The sequence below is a fragment of the Pelodiscus sinensis genome, chromosome 9, assembly GCF_052426305.1.
Source record: "Pelodiscus sinensis isolate ZL-2025 chromosome 9, ASM5242630v1, whole genome shotgun sequence".
Lineage (NCBI taxonomy): Eukaryota > Metazoa > Chordata > Testudines > Trionychidae > Pelodiscus > Pelodiscus sinensis.
In genome coordinates, this window is record NC_143060.1 from 46370274 (window position 1) to 46398012 (window position 27739).

The 27739-nt window shown below is 50.7% G+C and overlaps 1 long non-coding RNA gene across 1 annotated transcript; it reads right to left on the bottom strand.

The window, feature by feature from the left end:
• Positions 1-1067: 1067 nt before the first annotated feature.
• LOC112547382 (uncharacterized) lies at positions 1068-26362 on the bottom strand. Its single transcript, XR_003091125.3, has 3 exons — positions 16646-26362; positions 16349-16486; positions 1068-10081 (listed from the first exon to the last, which is right to left on the bottom strand). It is a non-coding gene; the product is annotated as an uncharacterized LOC112547382 (long non-coding RNA).
• Between the last annotated feature and the right edge of the window lie 1377 nt (positions 26363-27739).

Consider the following 27739-nt stretch of genomic DNA (forward strand, 5'->3'; position numbering starts at 1 on the left):
AATAGACAGCTCCTGCTCTCCCCCTCTTCCTGCCCTCTCTCTTGTATTCCCCGCGCAGCGTCATGGCACATCCCGGCGTCGGAAATGGCCAGACACCTTGGGGTCCTAAGGCCCTCGGATTCAGGCTCAGGCACCACCACACCTGTGCAGTCAGCCCGGCGGTCGCTGCTTGGTATGCCGGCTGCTGCTGCGCCTGGGCAGCTTGCCACCGCAGCCAGGCAGCTTTCAGTGCAGGGGTCAGGTCCCCTGTCACAGTTCCCTGGAAGGCTGCCTCTGGGATCAAGAGCTGTGCTGAAGACCAAGATGGAGGATGCCACATGGCACTTATATACCTCCCCTGGCATCTTCTTGACGGCAGCAGGTCACCTGGTCAGTGGCCTATCCCTGTGTTACATGCTGGTAGCCTTTAGGTATCAGTCACATTCCTGAGATGTGTATTGGCACCTAGAGATTCATTGTCTCCTTGCTAATTAGCATAGCCATAGGCTGAGCTTTCCTTGCCCATTGCTCAGCCACAGACAGAGAATTTTCCAGCATCCATACAGAGTACATGTTTATAACTCCACATACAAATATCATATAAATATATGAATAGCATATACAGAATCAGCAGAACATAAGCTTTCCCGTGACATCTCACATGGCCCCCTTTGTATATACTTTGGGGCAAATACCCCCCCGTGGGTGCATCAGTGATCTGGCTGCTCCCCTTAAAATCCAGTAACATGACAGCCAGCAATACACAGTCATCAGCAAACAGGAGACCATGGATGTAGTGAACACTTTGGTGCAAGCCTAGTCTTTGGAGGCTGAAAATGGTATCATCCCCAACATGCAGTCCTTGAAAGCAACTAACAGCACCATCGAAAAGTAGATGCTGAACACGAGAGGAGCAGATACTTCCTTGCTTTGTACCATTTGATACTTCACAAGGTGATGATGTCTCTCCAGTGTTAAGGACATGCCCCAGCATGAAAGGACCATATTATATAATTTTTTCAGGACAGCCAATTTGCCCAAGTATCTTCCAAAGCCTGTTTCTTTTGACCACGTTGAATGCCTTGGTCAGGTTGATGAAAATCACATGATGTCACTCTGCATTTTTCTTGGATCTGCCTGGCTGTGAATATCATGTAGGCAGTGCCTCAACTGGCACAAAATCCACACTGACTTTTAGGAATTATGCCATTTGTGAATGTATGTAATGACAGCTGTTTTTAGAGGATGCAGGCCAGGATCTTAACAGCTATATCCAGCAGCGAGATGCCCCAGTGGTCATCACAGCATGTACAATCACTTTTTCTCTTGTATATGTTTACAAGGCATCTTTGAAGTCCTGGGGACTACTTTTTTCTCCCAAAAGGTGATAAATAAATGAGCAAGACAGTGAATTAGCTGGCCACCACCAGCTTTATAAGTCTCTGATGGGATCACGTTACTGCCACGTGCTTTTCCAAATTTCATCTGCTTGACAACTTTTTACACCTAACCAAGTGTTAGCAGTACAACCAGCTGTTAATCATTAGCCCACTGAGGAATCTCTTCAAGTACGAAGCTATTAAAAGTTGATGTCTGGTTGAGGTCTCCTGCACCCTTCTTTGCTCCTGCTCCCACTGCTTGGCCAGACACCCTACTCCCAGCTGCTTCTGCACCCTACCACCCACCCAGACCTAACCACCTCTCCCCTTTCTGCACCTCACCTTCCTCTGAGATCCTGCACCCCATCCTATCCCACACACTGAACCCCTCATTTTTGTCCCCAGCCTCAAGGGGGTCCATAAAATCCACTAACTTGAGAACCCCAGAAAAGTAAAGCTGGCCAATACAAAGCCCTGGACCTTAGTCTTCCCTGTTCCTTCCCCTTGCCCTGTGGGGCTGGAGTGCCTGAGGAGTGAGGTGTCTCAATTGGAGGCCACATCAGTGAGGGTTGGGAGGTTTTGAGGAGTTTTTTGCTTTTCACTTGTCTGATCCCCAACTGATTTTAATGTGTGTCAGTGGCCCCAACCCAAAAAAGGTTCCCCACCCCTGCTATAAATAAAGACAAAATTGAAACCTTTTGTGTTGGACAAATTCATAATTTTACTTTATTTAAAATGAAGTTTGATAAACAAACATGAGAAAGTTAAAACTCTTAACCTGTTTAATCATTTAAATTAAACTGTTCTCCCTAGCTGCAGCTGGTTCAGAAAATATGGTCAACGTACCCCACCTGCCCTTGGCCCCCCTCTCCCTTCTCCTTTCCAGCACACAGATCTGGAAAATAGAAGTGAATAAGTTAAATCTTGGCACACCACTTCTGAAATGTTGCTGACCCCTGGTCTATGCTCTTTTCCCACAGGGCAATAACAATGCCCTCCTCTCTCAGGGCAGGACAGCCTATTGGCCAGAGTCTATAGTGACACCTGTCTCCAGCCAGGCAGTGTGACCTAATGCACCTCTCCTGCAGTCAGAGTCTGTGACAATGCCCCTGTATCAAAAATGTATATTTTAATATTGGTTATAATTATTAGATTGTAAGTATGATGCATAAGAATTTGATGTAATGACTTGCTTATAAGTTCTGTAGCTTCTGTTTCTCTCTCTGCATCTCTCATGATTAGATAATGCTCACTGCAAGGGCTTGCTCCCTGTTGAGTATTGCAAATTAAGTTATACTCCTTGTAAATATTGATCTTGTCAAACTCTATACAGTTGTGTGGTGTGAGTGGAGGGTGATGCCCAGGTAATCAAGAAGAAGTGGAAACTTTGAACATAAAGCAACATCCATTGTGTCTTGAGGAGGAATTGAATTAGCAGCATTGATGATCCCTGGAGACAGGCAGAGACCTCATGAAGAGAGATACACAATGATGGGAACCCTGACAATCACCATCAAAAGAACATAGATTAATACCTCCTATGGGTGGATGATTGCAGCATGACACTGCAAAACCCAGATGCCAATGGGAACTTACACGTATAAGAAGAGAAGTTCTTGCCCTGGGACTCTGGGTTCAGTCTTGCAAGCCAAGCCTCGGAGGACCCTCGAATTATGATCTAAAAACCCCAACTCCTCACTCAGTCAGCCTTGCCGGGCCAGTAAGACTGACTTGATCTATGACAGACTAGTATCTATGCACCATCCGTAGGATCTGTGTGTATGTTTTTTTATAAAGGATATGCTAATTGCTTCTCTACTGTATTTTCAGTAAATGTGGTGCATTGCCTTCTCCCCTGAAAAAGATCCAGTGTGCTTATAAGCATAACACCCCTCTCTCAGGATCATGGTTCATGGCAGCATGGCCTAGCAATTGGAGTCCATAACAATGCCCCTCTCCCAGGCAGTGTGGCCTAATAGTCACAGTCTGCAACAATAAGTGCATCCCCCCTCATAGGATTGACAAAGAGGATGTGATGGGGCAGTACTACCCCCCCCCCCCGAAGCCCCAGGAGCACCTCTGGCCCAGTTGGCTGAACTAGTCCCACAGCCTTGCTGGGCATGGTCAAGAGTGAGGCTGGGGACAAAAACCCCAGGCAAGCAGTCAGTCTGGAGAGATAGCCAGAGGGGCACGAGCTCAGGGAGGAACTCCTGAACTGCACCAGCTACCACAGCCAACAGAGGAGCAGCGCCAGCCACAGCCTCAGCAACAGCGCTGGATAAGTAGATTGTCAGACTGGAACTGACCCAGGGAGCAGCCTGAAGAGGAAGGCTTACCACGTTGGAGGGGACAGGAAGGAGCCCAGAGTGGAGGGTTGATCTCCAAGAGCTCAGCATGGTTCAGCAGGCATCCTGTCGAGCAGGCAACGAAAACTCTCTGCGCCATCAGGGCCCTAGGCTGGGACCCAGTGGAGCGGAAGCATCCAGATCCCCTTACATCCCCACCCCACTACAACTGTGCTCCCTAGCTGGTGAAGGAGAAGCTCACTGAAGGGCTAGGCCAGACAGCCCTCTACAACCCTACAAGGGTATGTCTGCATTAGCCACGCTAAAAGGGCTTAGCAAGCTGTCTGCCCCAGCAGTTTTCCTTCACCTAGGAATCGTCAATCCATTGTGCCTTATTCTGTATTATTCGGTGCAACTGCTCAAGATCACTCCATGCAGAACATGCCTCAATGTCATAGTACCCCAGGATGAGGTAAGCACAAATACTGTAACTATGATATAGCTTAAACTGGCCTGTACCATAATCCTGTTCACTTCTGCTAACTATCCCATAACCCTGTACATGCTAAGGTAAGTATTTGACTTAAGCAGATACAACAAATGTATCTCCAGTCTGACACGGTTCCTAGGTCATAGTAGAAGCTAGGGAAGTATTTCCATTAGCCAATGCATAGAACTCTAGTAACCTGACAAAGGTAATGAAGAAACAGAATAACAAGTTAGAGAATTGGAGCACACGGGTGGTAAGGGTACTGGAATAGTTTGCATAGTGGTGGTGCCAAACTGTAAACCCTATTTGTGATTAAAACTATTTTAAGCCAAGGGATGCAGTAGCACAAAAGAGTGGTAGCACCTCTGATGATTGGTTGATTTTAATGATGTTTATAGAGATGTGTACCTCTTAAAATCATCATATCTATCTATCTATGTATCAGAGGAGTAGCTGTGTTAGTCTGAATCTGCAAAAGTGACGATACATCTGACAAAGTGGGTCTTTGCCCATGAAAGCTTATGCTCCAACACTTCAGTTAGTCTATAAGGTGCCACAGGACTCCTCGCCGCTATTTTTTTTTTTAATATATAGAGATAGATATCAATATATATAGATATCGATATATATAGAGAGAGAGAGCACGCGCACGCGCGCACGCCCAGTGTCTGAGAGTCTGTAATGCCAAAATGCTGGCTGTTCCCTCTGGCTTGCCCGGGCTGCATGGGGAGTGCAGCTCCCCCACAGCAGCCCGGCTGAGCAGCACAGAAATCAGTGAGAGCCACAGCAGGAAGCAAAAGAGGGCGAGGCAGTGAGAGGCAGGAGGCAGAGGAGAGCTGAAAGAGAGCAAGGGGAAGGCAGGAGGAGGACACACCCACCCACCCCACCATGCCAGAGGCTCAGCAGCTGTGAAGGAGAGACATGAAAATCCTGTCTTATGATAGCTATACTAGCCAATTAGCCTAACAGCAGCTGAAATGTGCAACTTTTGGAACATACCTGTATAAAGGGAATATAACATCACTGCACAAGATGACATCTTATAGATTGCTATCATGAACCTTGTTATTATATCAGTAAACGTGACTGGCATTGATTATTTGTTCTCTTGAGTATATTTGACCCAAAGTGTAGTCAATTAGTTGACTATACAATTTGTCAACAACATTTATCTGGAAAGAAGAGCAGCTGTTATACCTACAGCTTCAATGGGATTTCACCCAAACTTCACCCTACCACCTCATCTGAAATCAGCAGGACAACAAAAATTACATCAACTGAGTATACACTATGGTACATAATTTTCTTCTGCTACTTACTGAAGTTATTAATCAAGCAAAACTCTTCCTTAATGTTGACATCAGTGAAAATTTTAAAGAATGGCAGAACTTTGCTTTTTGTCCAGTGTATCTACCTGTCATTCTTTCATTCCAGTAAATTAGGAATGAATAAATTTGCTTGAACTCAGCTATTGTTACTGTACCTGTCGTGGAGTTAATTAAAGTTATAAAAATAGCCCAGCAAGTGGTAATTTGTACACACTTAATGTTACTGCGTAATTAGTTTAAAAAACATTTTATCCCTAAAACATACCTACTTCTATTTTCATTTATTATCTTTCCATGAACCATTTCATCCCTTTCCCCAAGTAAGTGATTATAATTGGTATATAGCCAAATTCTGACTTGATTTGTCAATGTGTGCAAGATCCATGTGAGAACATGAGAAATCTCCTCTCCAAAACCCGCACTGCATTCCTGTGCAGGGGCAAGCCATAATCCCAATCTTTAACATCCAGAAAATATTACAAAGGGATCCACAGACATGTTTGGCCTTTTTACATCTATAAAACAGCACAGGCTATCCACATGATATTATGTAGCACTTTCTCCTATGGTTTCAAGACACTTTTTACAAAGATGAATGAATATTAGTACAGGTTGGATCTTCCTGATCCAGCACTGTCAGGACTTGATTGGTCCTGAACAAGAGAATTTGCTGGACCAGGGGAGGTCTGCAACCAGCCCCCAAGCCCATGCTGGGCTGCTTGCCCAGCTGCTGTCAGCTCCCTGGGCAACACAGGATCCAGCTTCTGCCACAGGGCTTTGGCCCCACTTGCTATAGGGTACTGCAAGGCTCCCGCCTAGCCCGGCATTCCCAGGGGCTGCTTCAGGGCTCCAGGCCCAGCCTCCCCATCTCCTTCGGGGCTCTGGCCCCAGGCTTCTGGGAGCTGCCAGAAGACTCCGACCCAGTGCTGCCTTGTGGTTCTGGCTCCAGCCTCACATTTCCAGGGGCCGCCGCGGGGCTTTGGTCCCATGCTGACACAAGCTGCAAGCTGCCATGGGGCTCCAGCTCACATTCCCAGAGATGCCAGAAGATTCCACTCTGCCTCAAGCTAAGTTACCGACCTTGTTTTCCACTGCCCTGGCTGACCCTCCTGCCCTTTGGTTCCCTGTTTATGGTCCAGGAGTATCCGTAGTCCTGCCAGACGACAGATGTTGCCAGACCAGAGAATGCCAGTCTTCGGAGGTACAACCTGCATTTCCATTTAAAAAGAGAGCGCACACGACAAGTTTTTTTACTTACTTCAACTAGGGTTAATGGTGTAACGCACTTTTTAAAAATCATGGGTTGAGCACTTGGGAATGAACTATACAGAATTAGCAGGCACATGTGAAATGTGGACCTAACTGACAATGCCAAGGTCACGCAGTGAATTAGCTGTCACTGATAGTGGGAATAGAAACAGATCTTCTGACGACTAATGTCCTGCTCTGACCGTGAGACAACCCTGTGCAATGGGTGGTACTATTCTTTTTCTTTACTGAGGGGAACCTCTGAAATGTTTATTTCAAATAGCGTGTTTCATATTCTATTCCCAACAAAGGGTCTCCTGCTCTGTTTCTAGCAAGACTGCATCATGCTGTGTTAGGTGTATCAGATTGCATGTTTCATTGGGATGTCTGATGGAGGAGTGTTGAGATAGTGGAGTAGTAGCAGCAAGCAGCAACGGATCCGTCTTTTGCTAGTAGGCAGGTCAACAGCCTTGCCAAGCCTCTGGACATGGTGTGTGATGGGGGGCTAGTTTAGTGTTCTCATCAGCTCCTTCCCTGCACACTGAACAAACAGAAGGGAAACCTTTTAAAATCATTCTCAACTGGCTCTTTCATAATAGGCCCCCCCAGGTGTTCTGATTAGCCAAGTCTCTCGAATCTGAAAGCCTCCTAATTGGTTCCAGGTGTTTTAATTGGCCTGATTACTCTGATTCTACCAGCTTCCTGCTGGTTCTGGGGTACCCCCCTGTCCTGACCCTGTCACATTTGTCAGACCTTAGCTTTTAATAACTTAGATTCTAGAGCACAAGTTGGCAGATTCCAAAATAGAGTGTACTAGATGATTTACACAGTAAACTTTAACTCAATTAAATTGTTACATTTTTCAGGCTTCCCTGGGTAGAGAGGGCTACCCCAGTCCTCTCACTGCAGTAGCTTGCAGGCATGTGAGATGCACCTCTCCATGGCTGCTGCAGCTGAAGTGGGCACAGCTGGAGAAGGGGCAGGTCCAAGTTCATCTGGCCTTCTGCACTCCCCAGCCAGATTGAGAAATGGAGCAAAATGTGCACTTTCCCCTCACTCCCTAATGAAGGGGAACAGCCAGCAATGTTCCTGTGTGAACATGGGGGGAGCTGCCATTCCCCAAAGGGTGCCTGGGGGGCTCAGAGCTGGAGCAGTCCTGGATGGGGGAGGACCTCTAACCAGTCCTGTTGATCTGCCTAGTGATTCTCTTTTTTGTATGGCTTTATGCATCTCCATATGTAACGGGGAGGAGGGGCGCTTCACTTCTCACCCTGCTCCAACCCCACTCCTACCCCCTCACACAAGCAAAGCTTTGCCTTGCTTTAAGTTATAAGAGGAAGCTGTATACCAATGTTCATGGTCCTAGCTCTTACCATTTAAAAGGAGTTGTTGAACGAACAGACAGAAAGACTCTTGTTCACAGACCGACCAACTCTCTCAAACCCTCTCTCACTATGAATTGACCCTGCGCAAAAGCTTTAACTGAAAAGCAAAAAGACTTGTAGGTAAACTATGAAGTACATGCATGAACTACTACTAGTTGTAAATAGCAAGAAGGAGGCGTGGAGGACATAATGGCTTTCAGCCTTTCAGAAGAACAACAGACAAAGGAGGAAAGAATAATTTTAAATAGTAAGAAAAGAGGTGCTAAAATGGTATAGGATAGATAATTTTGTTTGGTAACATAGCCATTGGGAGATTGCTCCTCTAGGCAAATCATCTTATGGAATTGTGTCATGTTGGGCTTTGTTTCTGTCTGCCAGCATCTGCCAAAATGAGGAGTGCAAGTAGATCCTGAGTCAGACAAGATAAAAACAGGCTAAGAGGGTAACTGGAGTCATGTTCACTCAAAAAGAAAAAATGCTCTGTAACCAAGGCCTAGGGTTCTAGACCAGATTCTCCACACTCTTGCACCAGGGATTTCAGTTTGGTTACATGTCATGTGTATGACTGACAGGAGAACTTGCCTGCCTGGAACCAGGAGCTAAACAGGGTGGGGAAACTTAATAGAAAACATATGCAGTAAAGATTTAGAGTATTAGTTTGTTTATACAGTATTGTGGTAGTACCTAGAGGTCTTAGTCACGTCAGGGCCCCCACTGTGCTAAGCACAGTGCAGACACAAAGATTGTTCAAGGAATGAGTACACAGTAACGACAGCGCTTTGACACTGGTGCTAGGCAAGCGGTCATAAGTATGATTCTGATTCCATTACTTGCTTTTCTTCCATTTCTTAAGAGGCCTCAGCAGAAAGTCAGGGAGGCCTATCAGGAGACTCCAGCTTCTATGCTGCTGTTGCATCTTTGATAACTCTCCTTGCTCCAGTGGACCTATCCTATCACATCACAGCTTCCTATCATGCCCCACTTAAAGACGGTCCAGTGGCAGAGCAGTGAGAGCAGACATACAATTTAGCCTCTCACTGCATTGCATTTCTGCCCTGAGCTGTCTGGTTGGTAGAGGATCACACTTGACTCCCCTAGTCCTAATACTGACCAGCCCACATAATGCCTGTTTTCTTCCCTCTGTACAGCTCTAGAGGAAGGGGGGGAATACTGCTGCAGAGGTGATTAAAGCCCTTTTTCTGCATGGGAAGTATTCATGAGAGAAGAGCCTCTTATTCACAGATCACAGGGAACTGCTGGATCCAGGCTGTATGATTAGTGGGGACGATGATGATGTTAAAAGGCTTCCAACAATTATTTGGGAAATCAAACAGGGGAAAATAAAGTAAAGAATATGTGTAAGAGTGAAGAAAAAAGAAGAAGCCTTTTCAAGAAGCAAGACAAGTTAAGATGCATGAACGTACTGACTGATACAGAAGAACTCCTACAATACAGAGGAAAAATTATTTTACGGTGGGTTTTGTAATTTTACTCAAATCAACTGAGTTATATCAGAAATCGATGTAGTCAACTGAACTGTTTAATGAATGGTGTCCTCTGAGTTACTCATCTTACTATATATTTTAGAGTTTGTGCATCTTTCTGTCTGTGTTCATCAATCTGTCTGTGAGGCTGTTTGTTCAAGAACTCCTCTAAACAGCAAGAGCTAGGAACAGCAAACAGCTTCCTCTTATGACTAAAAGCAAGGTCAGGGTTTGGTTGTGCCAGTACAATGGGATGTGCATGGAAAGGGATTTATTTTGCCTCAAACGGAAAGGGAGGGGTGTGATAACAGATAGCTATACTTATGAAGAGGGCTCGATAAATAGTGCAATCTTCTCACCTGTGGCAAGTAGAGTGCAACCCAGAAGAGCTGGGTTCAGGCGATCTGTGCATGCGCAGATCGCCGGACAATGCAGCTGGCGAGCGGGGGCTCAGTGTGGTTCAGGAAGCCCTGCTTATGAATGACCCTGTCATTTCTATGGACCTGAAATCAGGATTTAATCTATTTTCTGCAAAATGACACTTAAGCCACAACACCTGTTTATTAGCATACATGTAAACCTGAACCTATCCACGGGCACAGGAACTCCCACCCAGTCCCTTCTGTCCTCCCACTGGCACCATATATAATCTATAGTAATCCATTGTTTGACAGTTTCACTAAGTCTAACATGTGAAGTGACACTCGTCCAGCTCTGTACATAATAAACCCTCGTGCTTGGATCGATACGGTGTTGAACTTCTGTTCCTTCACCCACCTTCCTGGACTGGCCCCAGGGAGAAGACAGCAGGTGCGCGGCACAGCCCCCACTGCCCTGCACCGCCCTAAGGCCAACTCTGGACCTGGGCAATGATGGGTAAGTCTTCTAATACTTTATAAAAGAAATCCTCATGAAAATGTACAACAGGAAAAAAGTCCTGTGCTTTGCATACCATTTTTTTTTTAATCTTTAAAACTTTGGGCTTTCTTAATCCCAAAGGGATTAGATTGTATTCCATTATCCCATTATATGCAAAATTATTTTATAAAAGCTATTTTAAAGTGAGAGCCACAAAAGGCCAACATTTTACACTTGTTTAACCCAGACATTCATAATCGGTTTTAAATTTTTCAAAGAAAAATAATTTTTGTTTCGAGTTCTTTTGAGTCAAGATTGATCATGAAGCAAACTTTTGCAGCTAAATTATAAATCCCTGTAAATCTCCCGATGCTTGACAGAATCCTGTTCTTTACACACAGACACACACAAAACAAAAACAAAACCCTGCCATCTTGTTAGTCTTTAAAGTGCTACATTGTCCTGCATTTTGCTTCAACTACCCCAGACTAACACGGCTACATTTCTATCACTATAACAAGGAGGCATTCATGATTTTGGCTGCACTACAGGCAGTCCCCGAATTATGCGGATCCGACTTACGTCAGCTGCGCAGTTACGAACAGGGTTTGCTGCCTGTCTCCCTGCTCTGCTCAAGGCAAGCAGACTAGGGAGACGGGAAGCAAAGCCTCTGAGGACGCCGGCAGCGAGACAGCCGCAGGGCATCTGGGCTGTCTGCTGCCCATGTGCTCCGCAGCTTTGCTCCACATCTCCCCAGACCAGGGAAACGGGGAGCAAAGCCGGGGAGCGGACAGCCCAGACGTGCCGCGGCTGTCCCACTGCCTCCATGCTCCGCGGCTTTGCTCCGGACGCCTGTGGTACAGCAGCTGGGGTGCTGCTGGTTGGTCCAGTAGCGCTGCTCTGGGCACTACTGGAGCAACCCGGCAGCACCCCAGGTGCTCTGCCCCAGGCATCCTGACTCAGCCACTGCTAGTCAGTTTCAGCAGCAGCTGAATCAGGACCCCTGGGGCAGAGCACCTGGGGTGCTGCCGGGTTGCTCCAGTAGTGCCCAGAGCAGCGCTACTGGACCAACCAGCAGCACCCCAGCTGCTCTGCCCCAGGTGTCCCCAAGTCAGCCGCTGCTGAAACTGACCAGCACTGACTACAGGAAGCCTGAGGCAGAGTTGCTCTGCCCCGGGCTTCCTGGAATCAGCCGCTGATCAGTTTCAGCAGCAGCTGACTTGGGGACCCCTGGTGTTCTTAAGTTGAATCTGTATGTAAGTCGGAACTGGCATCCAGATTCAGCCTATTGAAACTGATCAGCGGCTGATTTGCTCTGCCTCAGGCTTCCTGTAGTCAGCCGCTGGTCAGTTTCAGCAGCGGCTGAATCTGGATGCCAGTTCTGACTTACATACAGATTCAACTTAAGAACAAACCTACAGTCCCTATCTTGTCCCTAGTGTTACATTTTATTTAAACGATTCCAAGGGCATTAGTGGAAATCAGGAACAAAATACACATGGCACATGATTGTCACATTTTTTGTAGACTCGCGTCTTTTGTCATTAAATGTGTTGATAACTGTTCTTCAACTGAATGAATGACATGCCTATACACAATAAAATGGCAAGAGTTGAGGAAACAGGCTAAAGTTTATGAGAACAAAGCTGTTCCACCTACAAAGTGTGGTAATCTAGAAGCATGTAACTAGAAATACTGATGATTCTGTGCCACCATATCCTGACATCAAGTATCAGAGGGGTAGCCATGTTTGTCTGAATCTGCAAAAGCAGCAAGGAGTCCTGTGGCACCTTATAGACTAACTGAAGTGTAGGAGCATAAGCTTTCGTGGGCAAAGACGCACTGACGAAGAGGGTCTTGGCCCACGAACGCTTATACTCCTACACATCAGTTAGTCTATAAGGTGCCACAGGACTCCTCTCCCCCATGTCATGAGAGAACGGGGTTTGTCTACTCAGCATTTGTAACAAGTAATTGAAAAATACCATAAAGGAATCTGAGAAGCAAGAGCCTCAGCAGAAAGTAAACTACCTGCATTTTTAGAATATTTTTAGTGATCTGATTATATCTGTTGCTGAATTATCTTGAATAGTGCAATCTTAGGGTATTTAAAGGGCCTCAGTTTTATCCCATATAGGAAGAGACCTTAACATTCTGGAACCCGCAAGGGGAGAGGGCAATTCTTCACTTAGTCCTAAACTGAGCACAGGATCCGCTGCTCCGAGAGGTAAATACAACTGGAGCATTGGGAAACCGTGACCAAAAGGCCATAACTGTTAACATTTCCCGGGGGAGGGGGGACACCTGGGCAGCCCAACACTGTGGCACCCCAACACTGTGGCACTCACTCAGTTTCAGAAAGGGGAACTACACAAAAATGGAGGAGGTTGGTTAAAAAGGTACAGTGTCAAAAGGAAAATCCCTGCAAGCTGCATGGACACTTTTCCAAGACACGGTAAGAGCGGCCCAACTGAAATGTAGACCCCAAATTTACACACAGCAAGAGAACCAAGTCACCCAAGCAGCGAGAGAAGAGAGGCGCACCGTTTAAAAAGAAGTGCAAGTCCTACTGAGGAAGGCAGAAAGGAGCATGAACGGTCCAATTAAGTGTAAAAACAGAAACAGCCGCCGCCAAAAGGAGTTTGAAGAACAGCTAGCCAAACAGTCAAAAAAGCCATTCGGCTAAGTACATCAGAAGCAGGAAGCCTGCTAAACAACCAGCAGGGCCGCTTGACCATCAAAATGCTAAAGGAGCACTCCAAGGCGATTAGGTCATTGCAGAAACCAAACTAATTCTTTGCTTTCGTCTTCACAGCTGATGATGGCGTTAGGGAGATTCCCAAAACTGAGCAATTCTTTGTAGCTGACAAAGCTGAGGAATTGTCCCAAACTGAGGTGTCACTAGAGGAGGTTTGGGAGCAAAGCGAGCAAACTTCACAGTAACAAGTCAGCGGGACCCGACGCCATTCGCCACCCAAGAGTTCTGAAAGGTCAGATGTGAAACTGCGCAACTATTAACCGGGCTTTGTAACCTAGCCTTTAAATCAAGCTTCCCTAGCTGTCTTTCCGGTCATTAGCTAACTGGACGCCTAGGTTTTTAAAAGGGCTCTAGAGGCCATCCGGGCAATTGCAGACCGGTAAGCCTAACGGCAGCACTGGGCAAGTTACTTGGAACTATGACTCACAGACTCATAGACTTTAAGATCAGAAGGGACCATTATGATCATCTAGTCTGACCCCCTGCACAGTGCAGGCCACAGAATCTCAACCACCCCTCTTAGAATAATCCTCTCACCTATGTCTCAGATATTGAAGCCTTCAAATACTTTGAAGGCCCCAACATGCAGAGAGTCCTTCAGCTGTGATCTGTGCCCAATGCTACAGAGGAAGGCGAAAAACCTCCAGGGCCTCTGCCAATCTACCCTGGAGGAAAATTCCTTCCTGACCCCAAATATGGCGATCAGCTAAACCCTGAGCATGTGGGCAAGACTCACCAGCCAGACACCCAGAAAGTTCCCTATAGCAACTCCTATCATCCCTCCATTGACCTATTTCCAACTGATAATGAATGGTCAATTAGTTACCACGATCATGTTATTTCATCCAACCATCCCCTTATCATAGAATCATAGAACTGGAAGAGACCTCAGAAGGTCGTCAAGTCCAGCCCTCCGCTCTAGGCAGGACCAATCCCATCTAAATCAACCCGGCCAGGGCTTTGTCAAGCCGAGACTTAAACACCGCTAGGGATGGAGACTCCACTACTTCCCGAGGCAACCCATTCCAGTGCTTCACCACTCTCCTAGTGAAACAGTTTTTCCTAATATCCAATCTGGACCTCTCCCACCACAACTTGAGACCATTGCTCCTTGTTCTGCCATCTGTCACTACTGAGAACAGCCTCTCTCCATCCTCTTTGGAACCTCCCTTCAGGAAGTTGAAGGCTGCTATCAAGTCCCCCCTCACTCTTCGCTTCTGCAGACTAAACAGACCCAAGTCCCTCAGCCTCTCCTCGTAGGTCATATGCTCCAGACCCCTAATCATTTTGGTTGCCCTCCGCTGGACCCTCTCCAATGCGTCCGCATCCTTTTTGTAGTGGGGGGCCCAGAACTGGACACAGTACTCCAGATGTGGCCTCACCAAAGCCGAATAAAGGGGAATAATGACATCTCTGGATCTGCTGGCAATGCTCCTCTTAATGCATCCTAATATGCCATTAGCCTTCTTGGCTACAAGGGCACACTGTTGACTCATATCTAGCTTCTCATCCACTGTAACCCCCAGGTCCTTTTCTGCAGAACTACTACTTAACTGGTTGGTCCCCAGCCTGTAACTATGCTTGGGATTCTTCCGTCCCAAGTGCAGGACTCTACACTTGTCTTTGTTGAATCTCATGAGATTTCTAGTGGCCCAATCCTCCAATTTGTCTAAGTCACTCTGGACCCTATCTCTGCCCTTAAGCGTATCTATGGTCAAGCATAAAATTGTCCGACAGATGAACATAATTTGCTGGGTGGGGGGTGGGCAGGGGGGAGGAGCCAACGTGGCTTCTGTAAAGGGAAGTCACGTCTTTCTACTAGAGTTCTTTGACAGGCGACAACAACCATGCGGCCAAGGGGGGGAGCCAGTGGCTACAGTGTACTTAGATTTCCAGAAAGCCTTTGACAAGCTCCCTCACCAAAGGCTCTCACGTCAAGTACGTTGTCAAGGGAGAAGAGGGAAGGTCCTCCCATGGACTGCTAACTGGTTAGGAGGAAAAACACAACCCACAGACTGGGACAGGAAACTAAGGGTAGGAATAAATGGTCCATTTTCACAACAGAGAGAGGGGCCACCCCAAAAGGTCCGCACTGGGACCCATCCTATTTATAAGTCATCTGGGGAAAGGGGGAAACAGTCAGGTGGCAAAATTTGCAGGTGATGCTCGAGATAGTTAAGAACAAAGCGGACCATGAAGCGCTTCCAAGAGATCTCACAAAACTAAGTCAGTGGGCAACAAAATGGCAAATGAAAGTTAATGATGTCGGTGACCGGAAAGTAATGTGCATGGGTGAGAGACAACGCATCCCCGACTTTACATACAAAACGATGGGGACTAATTTAAGCTTTAACCACTCAGGAGAGAGATCTTTGAGTCATTGGGGAGCGTTCCCCGAAAACATCCACTCAATGTGCAGCAGCAGCCCAAAAAAGCACGCATAACATCAGGAATCCTTTAAAAATGGGACAGAGGAGAAGACGACAGAGAATCTCTCATCGCCTCTCTATAAAGCCACGGTACGTCCACATCTCGCATACGGCATTGCCTCCGTGCCAAAGATTAAAACTGGCTTTGGAAGCGCTTCAGGAAAGGGCAGCAGAAACCATGAGGGGTTTGGAGTGGGTCCCATAGGAAGAGAGATTAAAAAGACTGGGACTTCCTCCCTCACCCGCCCCCAAGCTTGAAGAGGAGACTCAGGGGGCGATACGATCGAGGTCTATAAACATCTTGACTGGGGGAAAGGTCAACAAGGAAAAAAGTTTACACTTGTTGCCTTAAGAACCAAGGGTCACCAAATGAAATTAATAGGTAGCAGGTTTAACACAAAAAGGCAGTGTCTCCTTCACGCAGAGTACACTCAGCCTGCGGAACTCCTTGCCACAGGAGGTTGAGAAGACGAGGACTCTAATAGGGTTCAAAAACAGAACGAGATACATTCACGGGGGTCAGGGCCGTCAGCGGCGTCCCTAGCCTCTGGTTTGTCAGTCAGAGCCTGGAAACGGACAACAGGAGAGGGAACGCTCGATGCCAGTCTGTTGGCTCCCTCTGGGGCATCTGGCACCGGCTGCTGTCGGAAGACAGGAGACTAGGCTAGATGGACCTATGGCCGTTCTTACGATCTTAACACAGCCCCCCCAAAAGCCACACTTACCCGAGCTCCACCTGGACATCGCCGAGGGCAAGTCCCCTGTTGGCTGCTCACTCAGTTCGCTCTGGCTGCCTCTGGGATAAGGCTGCTGGCTCCAAGTGCCTTGCTTCCAACCCAATCAGCCCCTGAAGGCGCCCCCACCTGCATCAAAGCACTCTTGACAGCCAAACACATGGTCTCACAGTCCCCGCAACTAGCGCCAGTCAGACAAATCGGACAGACACACACTTGGATACTCATCCCACCAGCCCACAGCACAGCTCCCCTCGCCACCTCCCCCCCACAAAGAGCCACACTTACCCAAGCGCGCCTCTCGGACCTTTCCCAGGCTAACTCCAAAACGCTTCCAGTTCCATGCTCAGGGCCAGGTAGGCAGGCAGGCCGGCCTTCACAGTCTCAATGCACGGAGAAGACGATGGAGCAGAGAGGAGGGATTTAAGCGGTAAAAGGAACTTTAGAGGAAGAGGGAGCCTGTACGGGAAGGATGGGCTCCACCTAAACCAAAAAGGGAACCCGACTGCCGGCCCTTAGCATTAGAAAAGGCGGAGAGCAGTTTTTCAACTAGAGGCTAAAGGGAAGTCGACGGGTGCGGAAGAGCACCTACATCGGACAGAGACATCTCTTAGGGGACATCTCTATTAAGGGAGAGACTGGGTAAGAGCAGAGGAGAAACAATCACACGAAAAAGGGTCTAACACGTCTGGAAACGGCAGACAGCTAAAGCGTGACATTTTCAAAGGGCTTCTAGACAAACGCTAGACCTCTAAATATTAAGTGGGTGAACCAGAGCGCCTCGTATCAAAGGAGGCTACCGATACAATAGGCACCACGGAAACTTGGTGGAAGGAGGACTACCAATGGGACAGTGTCATACCAGGGTACTGTCAAAGTCAGACACACACACGAATCAGATTTGCCAGAGCAGTGCCCAGTGCACCCCACGAAAAAAGCCCACAGGCTACTGCCTCAACCGCCCTTGCGTTCACTCCAAGGATTTTATCCAAGGTGTGGTGCGGCTGCGATTGCGCAGATTCCAGTCACACAGACCGTGGGGACAGGAGCCCCTTGGTCCGTTAGTCCGCGGATAGGGATGACTCACTCACGCCACAGGGAAGATGGATACACACGGAGACAAGACAGTCCTCGGTGCCAACAAAACAGAAATAATTACCTGACCAGAGTCCTGATGTTATATCCCAGGATCCCTACCAGAGCAGAGCGGGAACCAACAGGTTCGACACTGTAGACTTCGCTGTGGTTGTGCACCTTGCCACTGTCAGAGGACCGCTTGGCCCAAACGCCCAAGTGCCGGCAGCCATGGTCATCCTGCAAGACCGTCAGGTATCTCACAGCCTCAGTGAAGATTACTGCCATCACAGCGGGACCTCCAAATTGTCGAAGTCAGACCCACAGGACTCAGATTTGTCAGACCCCGCTGTTTATTAGCAAAGCCCCTCTGCTAATAAACCCAGAAAATGTGAGTACCATACAAGACTCCAACCCCTTACATTGGCTTTTGACTGAATAAATATAACAAGATTAAAAGGTAGGAAAACTTTACATGATTAGTCTGAGACTACTGAAGTACCTTAATTTCCACTTCAAGCACACAGCAATCTCCTGTCCATATCTTTCTGGCTACCTCAATTACTTTCTACCTAACACCTAATATTTCTTTTCCTATTATCCCAGGCTCACCTGGCTTAATTCTGATCTGAATACCTTCCAACATAATCATCTCATTCCTGTTCAAAGAAACAGTATTCTTTCAACTTAGTACAACTCATCTTTCTCTTACAATATAATTGTTTCTACTCACAGTACATATCGGAAGGCCAGACCAGGTCGTGCTGGTGGGGGAAAGGAAGCTATCGATACAGAAACGTAGTGTAATGAAGACAATTCACCAGAAAGCCTTCCAGCATCCAGCACCAGTGAATGAAGTTACACAGACTCTTGCATACTTACCCTAGCCATCTCAACACTGGCACCGCTTCCTATCCAGAAGGAAACACTTAGCTCCCCTTCAGTTTGCCTTCTTCTAAGCTTTCAGGGGAGCCTAATGGCTCTAAAAAGGAGGCCCAGCTCAAAGCCCTGCCTCCCATCCTAGGGCCCCTTGAAGACACACCTCTAACAAAGCACTCTCAGGACACACAATTCAAACTGCTACACACAAGGGAAACCATCCCTGTAACCAGCACAAGTGAAAGCAATCACCACGCACAGAGACTGAGGGATACTTACCTGTGGCTGGCTCAGGGCACAGCCTCCCCCGCCAAAGGCAACACTTACCCCAAGTCCTAGTGGAGCTTTCCAAGGCAAGCTCTCCTGAGGGCTGCTCCTCAGTTTCCCTTGGCAATACTGCGGTGTAACGCGGCAGGGTTCTAGGAAGGAGGCCCAGCTCAGAGCCTTGCCTCCCACCCTAGGGCCCCTTCAAGACGCACCTGTAACGAAGCACTCAGGACACACAATTCAAACTGCTACACACAAGGGAAACCATCCCTGTAACCAGCACCAGTGAAAGCAACCACCACGTGCAGAGAGATTGAGGGATACTTACCTGTGGCTGGCTCAGGGCACAGCCTCCCCCGCCAAAGGCAACACTTACCCCAAGTCCTAGTGGAGCTTTCCAAGGCAAGCTCGCCTGAGGGCTGCTCCTCAGTTTCCCTTGGCAATACTGCGGTGTAACGCGGCAGGGTTCTAGGAAGGAGGCCCAGCTCAGAGCCTTGCCTCCCACCCTAGGGCCACTTCAAGATGCACCTGTAACAAAGCACTCAGGACACACAATTCAAACTGCTGCACAAGGGAAACCGTCCCTGTAACCAGCACCAGTGAAAGCAACCACCACGTGCAGAGAGACTGAGGGATACTTACCTGTGGCTGGCTCAGGGCACAGCCTCCCCCACCAAAGGCAACACTTACCTCAAGTCCTAGTAGAGCTTTCCAAGGCAAGCTCTCCTGAGGGCTGCTCCTCAGTTTCCCTCTGCCAAACTGTCGTATAAGGCGGCCGGGTTCTAGGAAGGAGGCCCAGCTCAGAGCCTTGCCTCCCACCCTAGGGCCACTTCAAGATGCACCTGTAACAAAGCACTCAGGACACACAATTCAAACTGCTACACACAAGGGAAACCGTCCCTGTAACCAGCACCAGTGAAAGCAACCACCACGCACAGAGACTGAGGGATACTTACCTGTGGCTGACTCAGGGCACAGCCTCCCCCGCCAAAGGCAACACTTACCCCAAGTCCTAGTGGAGCTTTCCAAGGCAAGCTCGCCTGAGGGCTGCTCCTCAGTTTCCCTTGGCAATACTGCGGTGTAACGCGGCAGGGTTCTAGGAAGGAGGCCCAGCTCAGAGCCTTGCCTCCCACCCTAGGGCCACTTCAAGATGCACCTGTAACAAAGCACTCAGGACACACAATTCAAACTGCTGCACACAAGGGAAACCGTCCCTGTAACCAGCACCAGTGAAAGCAACCACCACGTGCAGAGAGACTGAGGGATACTTACCTGTGGCTGGCTCAGGGCACAGCCTCCCCCACCAAAGGCAACACTTACCCCAAGTCCTAGTAGAGCTTTCCAAGGCAAGCTCTCCTGAGGGCTGCTCCTCAGTTTCCCTCTGCCAAACTGTCGTATAAGGCGGCCGGGTTCTAGGAAGGAGGCCCAGCTCAGAGCCTTGCCTCCCACCCTAGGGCCACTTCAAGATGCACCTGTAACAAAGCACTCAGGACACACAATTCAAACTGCTGCACACAAGGGAAACCGTCCCTGTAACCAGCACCAGTGAAAGCAACCACCACGTGCAGAGAGACTGAGGGATACTTACCTGTGGCTGGCTCAGGGCACAGCCTCCCCCACCAAAGGCAACACTTACCCCAAGTCCTAGTAGAGCTTTCCAAGGCAAGCTCTCCTGAGGGCTGCTCCTCAGTTTCCCTCTGCCAAACTGTCGTATAAGGCGGCCGGGTTCTAGGAAGGAGGCCCAGCTCAGAGCCTTGCCTCCCACCCTAGGGCCCCTTCAAGACGCACCTGTAACGAAGCACTCAGGACACACAATTCAAACTGCTACACACAAGGGAAACCATCCCTGTAACCAGCACCAGTGAAAGCAACCACCACGCACAGAGACTGAGGGATACTTACCTGTGGCTGGCTCAGGGCACAGCCTCCCCCGCCAAAGGCAACACTTACCCCAAGTCCTAGTGGAGCTTTCCAAGGCAAGCTCTCCTGAGGGCTGCTCCTCAGTTTCCCTTGGCAATACTGCGGTGTAACGCGGCAGGGTTCTAGGAAGGAGGCCCAGCTCAGAGCCTTGCCTCCCACCCTAGGGCCCCTTCAAGATGCACCTGTAACAAAGCACTCAGGACACACAATTCAAACTGCTGCACACAAGGGAAACCGTCCCTGTAACCAGCACCAGTGAAAGCAACCACCACGTGCAGAGAGACTGAGGGATACTTACCTGTGGCTGGCTCAGGGCACAGCCTCCCCCACCAAAGGCAACACTTACCCCAAGTCCTAGTAGAGCTTTCCAAGGCAAGCTCTCCTGAGGGCTGCTCCTCAGTTTCCCTCTGCCAAACTGTCGTATAAGGCGGCCGGGTTCTAGGAAGGAGGCCCAGCTCAGAGCCTTGCCTCCCACCCTAGGGCCCCTTCAAGACGCACCTGTAACGAAGCACTCAGGACACACAATTCAAACTGCTACACACAAGGGAAACCATCCCTGTAACCAGCACCAGTGAAAGCAACCACCACGCACAGAGACTGAGGGATACTTACCTGTGGCTGGCTCAGGGCACAGCCTCCCCCGCCAAAGGCAACACTTACCCCAAGTCCTAGTGGAGCTTTCCAAGGCAAGCTCTCCTGAGGGCTGCTCCTCAGTTTCCCTTGGCAATACTGCGGTGTAACGCGGCAGGGTTCTAGGAAGGAGGCCCAGCTCAGAGCCTTGCCTCCCACCCTAGGGCCCCTTCAAGATGCACCTGTAACAAAGCACTCAGGACACACAATTCAAACTGCTGCACACAAGGGAAACCGTCCCTGTAACCAGCACCAGTGAAAGCAACCACCACGTGCAGAGAGACTGAGGGATACTTACCTGTGGCTGGCTCAGGGCACAGCCTCCCCCACCAAAGGCAACACTTACCCCAAGTCCTAGTAGAGCTTTCCAAGGCAAGCTCTCCTGAGGGCTGCTCCTCAGTTTCCCTCTGCCAAACTGTCGTATAAGGCGGCCGGGTTCTAGGAAGGAGGCCCAGCTCAGAGCCTTGCCTCCCACCCTAGGGCCCCTTCAAGACGCACCTGTAACGAAGCACTCAGGACACACAATTCAAACTGCTACACACAAGGGAAACCATCCCTGTAACCAGCACCAGTGAAAGCAACCACCACGCACAGAGACTGAGGGATACTTACCTGTGGCTGGCTCAGGGCACAGCCTCCTCCGCCAAAGGCAACACTTACCCCAAGTCCTAGTGGAGCTTTCCAAGGCAAGCTCGCCTGAGGGCTGCTCCTCAGTTTCCCTTGGCAATACTGCGGTGTAACGCGGCAGGGTTCTAGGAAGGAGGCCCAGCTCAGAGCCTTGCCTCCCACCCTAGGGCCACTTCAAGATGCACCTGTAACAAAGCACTCAGGACACACAATTCAAACTGCTGCACACAAGGGAAACCGTCCCTGTAACCAGCACCAGTGAAAGCAACCACCACGTGCAGAGAGACTGAGGGATACTTACCTGTGGCTGGCTCAGGGCACAGCCTCCCCCACCAAAGGCAACACTTACCCCAAGTCCTAGTGGAGCTTTCCAAGGCAAGCTCGCCTGAGGGCTGCTCCTCAGTTTCCCTTGGCAATACTGCGGTGTAACGCGGCAGGGTTCTAGGAAGGAGGCCCAGCTCAGAGCCTTGCCTCCCACCCTAGGGCCCCTTCAAGATGCACCTGTAACAAAGCACTCAGGACACACAATTCAAACTGCTGCACACAAGGGAAACCGTCCCTGTAACCAGCACCAGTGAAAGCAACCACCACGTGCAGAGAGACTGAGGGATACTTACCTGTGGCTGGCTCAGGGCACAGCCTCCCCCACCAAAGGCAACACTTACCCCAAGTCCTAGTAGAGCTTTCCAAGGCAAGCTCTCCTGAGGGCTGCTCCTCAGTTTCCCTCTGCCAAACTGTCGTATAAGGCGGCCGGGTTCTAGGAAGGAGGCCCAGCTCAGAGCCTTGCCTCCCACCCTAGGGCCCCTTCAAGACGCACCTGTAACGAAGCACTCAGGACACACAATTCAAACTGCTACACACAAGGGAAACCATCCCTGTAACCAGCACCAGTGAAAGCAACCACCACGCACAGAGACTGAGGGATACTTACCTGTGGCTGGCTCAGGGCACAGCCTCCTCCGCCAAAGGCAACACTTACCCCAAGTCCTAGTGGAGCTTTCCAAGGCAAGCTCGCCTGAGGGCTGCTCCTCAGTTTCCCTTGGCAATACTGCGGTGTAACGCGGCAGGGTTCTAGGAAGGAGGCCCAGCTCAGAGCCTTGCCTCCCACCCTAGGGCCCCTTCAAGATGCACCTGTAACAAAGCACTCAGGACACACAATTCAAACTGCTGCACACAAGGGAAACCGTCCCTGTAACCAGCACCAGTGAAAGCAACCACCACGTGCAGAGAGACTGAGGGATACTTACCTGTGGCTGGCTCAGGGCACAGCCTCCCCCACCAAAGGCAACACTTACCCCAAGTCCTAGTAGAGCTTTCCAAGGCAAGCTCGCCTGAGGGCTGCTCCTCAGTTTCCCTCTGCCAAACTGTCGTATAAGGCGGCCGGGTTCTAGGAAGGAGGCCCAGCTCAGAGCCTTGCCTCCCACCCTAGGGCCCCTTCAAGACGCACCTGTAACGAAGCACTCAGGACACACAATTCAAACTGCTACACACAAGGGAAACCATCCCTGTAACCAGCACCAGTGAAAGCAACCACCACGCACAGAGACTGAGGGATACTTACCTGTGGCTGGCTCAGGGCACAGCCTCCCCCGCCAAAGGCAACACTTACCCCAAGTCCTAGTGGAGCTTTCCAAGGCAAGCTCTCCTGAGGGCTGCTCCTCAGTTTCCCTTGGCAATACTGCGGTGTAACGCGGCAGGGTTCTAGGAAGGAGGCCCAGCTCAGAGCCTTGCCTCCCACCCTAGGGCCCCTTCAAGATGCACCTGTAACAAAGCACTCAGGACACACAATTCAAACTGCTGCACACAAGGGAAACCGTCCCTGTAACCAGCACCAGTGAAAGCAACCACCACGTGCAGAGAGACTGAGGGATACTTACCTGTGGCTGGCTCAGGGCACAGCCTCCCCCACCAAAGGCAACACTTACCCCAAGTCCTAGTAGAGCTTTCCAAGGCAAGCTCTCCTGAGGGCTGCTCCTCAGTTTCCCTCTGCCAAACTGTCGTATAAGGCGGCCGGGTTCTAGGAAGGAGGCCCAGCTCAGAGCCTTGCCTCCCACCCTAGGGCCCCTTCAAGACGCACCTGTAACGAAGCACTCAGGACACACAATTCAAACTGCTACACACAAGGGAAACCATCCCTGTAACCAGCACCAGTGAAAGCAACCACCACGCACAGAGACTGAGGGATACTTACCTGTGGCTGGCTCAGGGCACAGCCTCCTCCGCCAAAGGCAACACTTACCCCAAGTCCTAGTGGAGCTTTCCAAGGCAAGCTCGCCTGAGGGCTGCTCCTCAGTTTCCCTTGGCAATACTGCGGTGTAACGCGGCAGGGTTCTAGGAAGGAGGCCCAGCTCAGAGCCTTGCCTCCCACCCTAGGGCCACTTCAAGATGCACCTGTAACAAAGCACTCAGGACACACAATTCAAACTGCTGCACACAAGGGAAACCGTCCCTGTAACCAGCACCAGTGAAAGCAACCACCACGTGCAGAGAGACTGAGGGATACTTACCTGTGGCTGGCTCAGGGCACAGCCTCCCCCACCAAAGGCAACACTTACCCCAAGTCCTAGTGGAGCTTTCCAAGGCAAGCTCGCCTGAGGGCTGCTCCTCAGTTTCCCTTGGCAATACTGCGGTGTAACGCGGCAGGGTTCTAGGAAGGAGGCCCAGCTCAGAGCCTTGCCTCCCACCCTAGGGCCCCTTCAAGATGCACCTGTAACAAAGCACTCAGGACACACAATTCAAACTGCTGCACACAAGGGAAACCGTCCCTGTAACCAGCACCAGTGAAAGCAACCACCACGTGCAGAGAGACTGAGGGATACTTACCTGTGGCTGGCTCAGGGCACAGCCTCCCCCACCAAAGGCAACACTTACCCCAAGTCCTAGTAGAGCTTTCCAAGGCAAGCTCTCCTGAGGGCTGCTCCTCAGTTTCCCTCTGCCAAACTGTCGTATAAGGCGGCCGGGTTCTAGGAAGGAGGCCCAGCTCAGAGCCTTGCCTCCCACCCTAGGGCCCCTTCAAGACGCACCTGTAACGAAGCACTCAGGACACACAATTCAAACTGCTACACACAAGGGAAACCATCCCTGTAACCAGCACCAGTGAAAGCAACCACCACGCACAGAGACTGAGGGATACTTACCTGTGGCTGGCTCAGGGCACAGCCTCCTCCGCCAAAGGCAACACTTACCCCAAGTCCTAGTGGAGCTTTCCAAGGCAAGCTCGCCTGAGGGCTGCTCCTCAGTTTCCCTTGGCAATACTGCGGTGTAACGCGGCAGGGTTCTAGGAAGGAGGCCCAGCTCAGAGCCTTGCCTCCCACCCTAGGGCCCCTTCAAGATGCACCTGTAACAAAGCACTCAGGACACACAATTCAAACTGCTGCACACAAGGGAAACCGTCCCTGTAACCAGCACCAGTGAAAGCAACCACCACGTGCAGAGAGACTGAGGGATACTTACCTGTGGCTGGCTCAGGGCACAGCCTCCCCCACCAAAGGCAACACTTACCCCAAGTCCTAGTAGAGCTTTCCAAGGCAAGCTCTCCTGAGGGCTGCTCCTCAGTTTCCCTTGGCAATACTGCGGTGTAACGCGGCAGGGTTCTAGGAAGGAGGCCCAGCTCAGAGCCTTGCCTCCCACCCTAGGGCCCCTTCAAGACGCACCTGTAACAAAGCACTCAGGACACACAATTCAAACTGCTACACAAGGGAAACCGTCCGTGGAGCCGGCCCGAGTGAGGGAAATCCCGCCCCCGCTCAGGGGCGCTGACCCGGCTGCCTCGGGGCGGGGGTGGGTTTCGCGAGGCTCTTCTCTCCGCGTCCCAGCTCCCCCGGGTGCGGTGCCCGGCGGTTCGAAGGGCGCTAGCGCGGCGGCCGCCCCGCCCCCCTATGGCCGGGCTCGCCCGGGTGTCTCGGAGCCTGCCCAGGGGAGCTCGCCCCGAGCCCGGGCTCGGTTCGGCGGCCGGGCGCAGGGAGACGCTGCCCCGGCTCCGGGGTCCCTGCTGCGCTGCTGCTGCGGGCGCGTGGCAGGTCCGGGGGCTCCGCTCGCCGGCGGCTCCGACACTCACCTCGCCCGACCGCTCCCGGGAAGAGGCTCCGAGACGTGTCCTGGCTCCGCGCCGCCGCTTCACGAGTCCGCTGGAGAAACGCTTCCCCCGGCCGGCGAGGAGGCGTACGTGTGTAGTAGTAAAAGGGGTGTGGCCAAAAGAGGCCTTTTTATACCCTCTGGACTTGGCGATACCATGTGTCTGCAAAGTGGTGCGGGGGGGGGAACTCGCTGGACCCCTCCGCTTTTTTGGTTCCGTCCACATTTGGCGGGAAAGTTGGCGCCTGCGCAGTCCGTGAACGCTGATGTGCGTCGGAAGGCTGGCGGTGAATTGTGGGCGGGGCAAAGGCGTAGGGGCGGGGCGAGGGGATCCGAGGCCAAGGCGGTTCGGAGACAGGGGGCGGCACCAGCGGCTGTGGGGCTCGTGCTGCGGCTGCAGGAACTGGCCGAGCGGCTTCTCCGCGCTAATTGCCCCGCCCGCCCGGGCCCCGATAACCTCGCCCATCGCCCCGCCCGCCTGCTCCGGGCCGCGCTAACCCCGCCCCTCCCAGGGGGAGTCCCCCGCCCGCCGCTTGCGGTTGCCTCTGTCTGCCGCTCCCCTGCCCGCGTGAGCGTCTCCCCTCGGCACGTGCGGGTGTTGGCAAGTGCCGGGAAAGAGCCTCAGCCAATAGCGGAGCTGCTTTCGCTGCGTGCCGTGGCAGTGAGGCGGGGTCGGGTCTGCGACCCTGTATTGAATTATGAATCAGGGCTTGGGCTGGTGAGCTCAGTTGGTTACAGCGTGGTTCTAATAACGCCAAGTTCGTGGGTTCGAGCCCCCTATGGGCCACAGCTCCTTTTGCTCTGTCCCTTGGCATTTGCTTTCTCAGTGCCCGCTGGGGGAGGCGCAAAGCGCAGGGAACCAAACGGACCCTCAGTAAAGTCTCCTGGCACGGCAGTGCTATCACCACTGCCTGCCGGGCCAGCGGGCGGGACAAGGCACCGCTCCCAGGCCCGGCTCCCGCCGCGCAGCGCAGGCTGCGGGGAAGCGCTGCTGGGCGCGGAGAGCAGGGGGACACCCACAAAGCCTGCTAAGCTCATATTAACAGATGTTTAACATTTCCTTTATATTTAAAAATACTTTCGGGATGTGTTCTGAAAATGGCCTGGTCTGTTATTCTTCCATAAGCTCCATTAGCATGTTTCTGGCTGGCTACTCTATGAAATTGCCAAAAACAATCTGATCCCACTATTGGCTGAGGACCACTAACTCCTGACAGGCATGCAATCCACAGATGGCAAAGGTTTCCTAAAACCAGACAACCCGTCTTCTGCCTTTTCTTCCCTTACGCAGCCAGGGCCCCTTCAAATCCAGCAATGGCAAGGAGCCACTAAACTCAAGGGGTCTGTCTCCACTCGCAGCTTCTTGCACAAGAACATCTTGCGCAAGGGTTCTTGTGCAAGAAGTCTTGCGCAAGAAAATGTCCACACTGCCATGTGCGCACTGTGCTTTTGCGCAAGAGCTCCCATGGCAGCGTGGACGCTCTCTTGCACAAGAAAGCGCCGACGGCCATTTTAGCCATAGGGCTTTCTTGCACAAGAAATCCCTGCCGAGCGTCCACACTGCCCTCTTGCGCAAGAGCTCCTGTGCAAGAGGACTTACACCTGCTAAAAAAGAGTGTAGCTCCTGTGCAAGAAGACCTCTCTTACCACGCCATACTGTAAATTTCCTTGCGCAAGAGCAGGCGGGCAGTGTAGACGCTCTGCAGATTCTTGCGCAAGAATGGCCATACTTGCACAAGAAGCCGTGAGTCTAGACATAGCCAAGGTATCTTCTTACACTGAGCCATCGATGGAGGAATCTCATCTTCTTTGAAGCTGTTGATGAGCGACTAAACCAATTCTTGATCCGCAGAGCCGATTACATATGTCACATAAAACCCGCCAACTGCAGGCATTGTACATTCTTTCAGA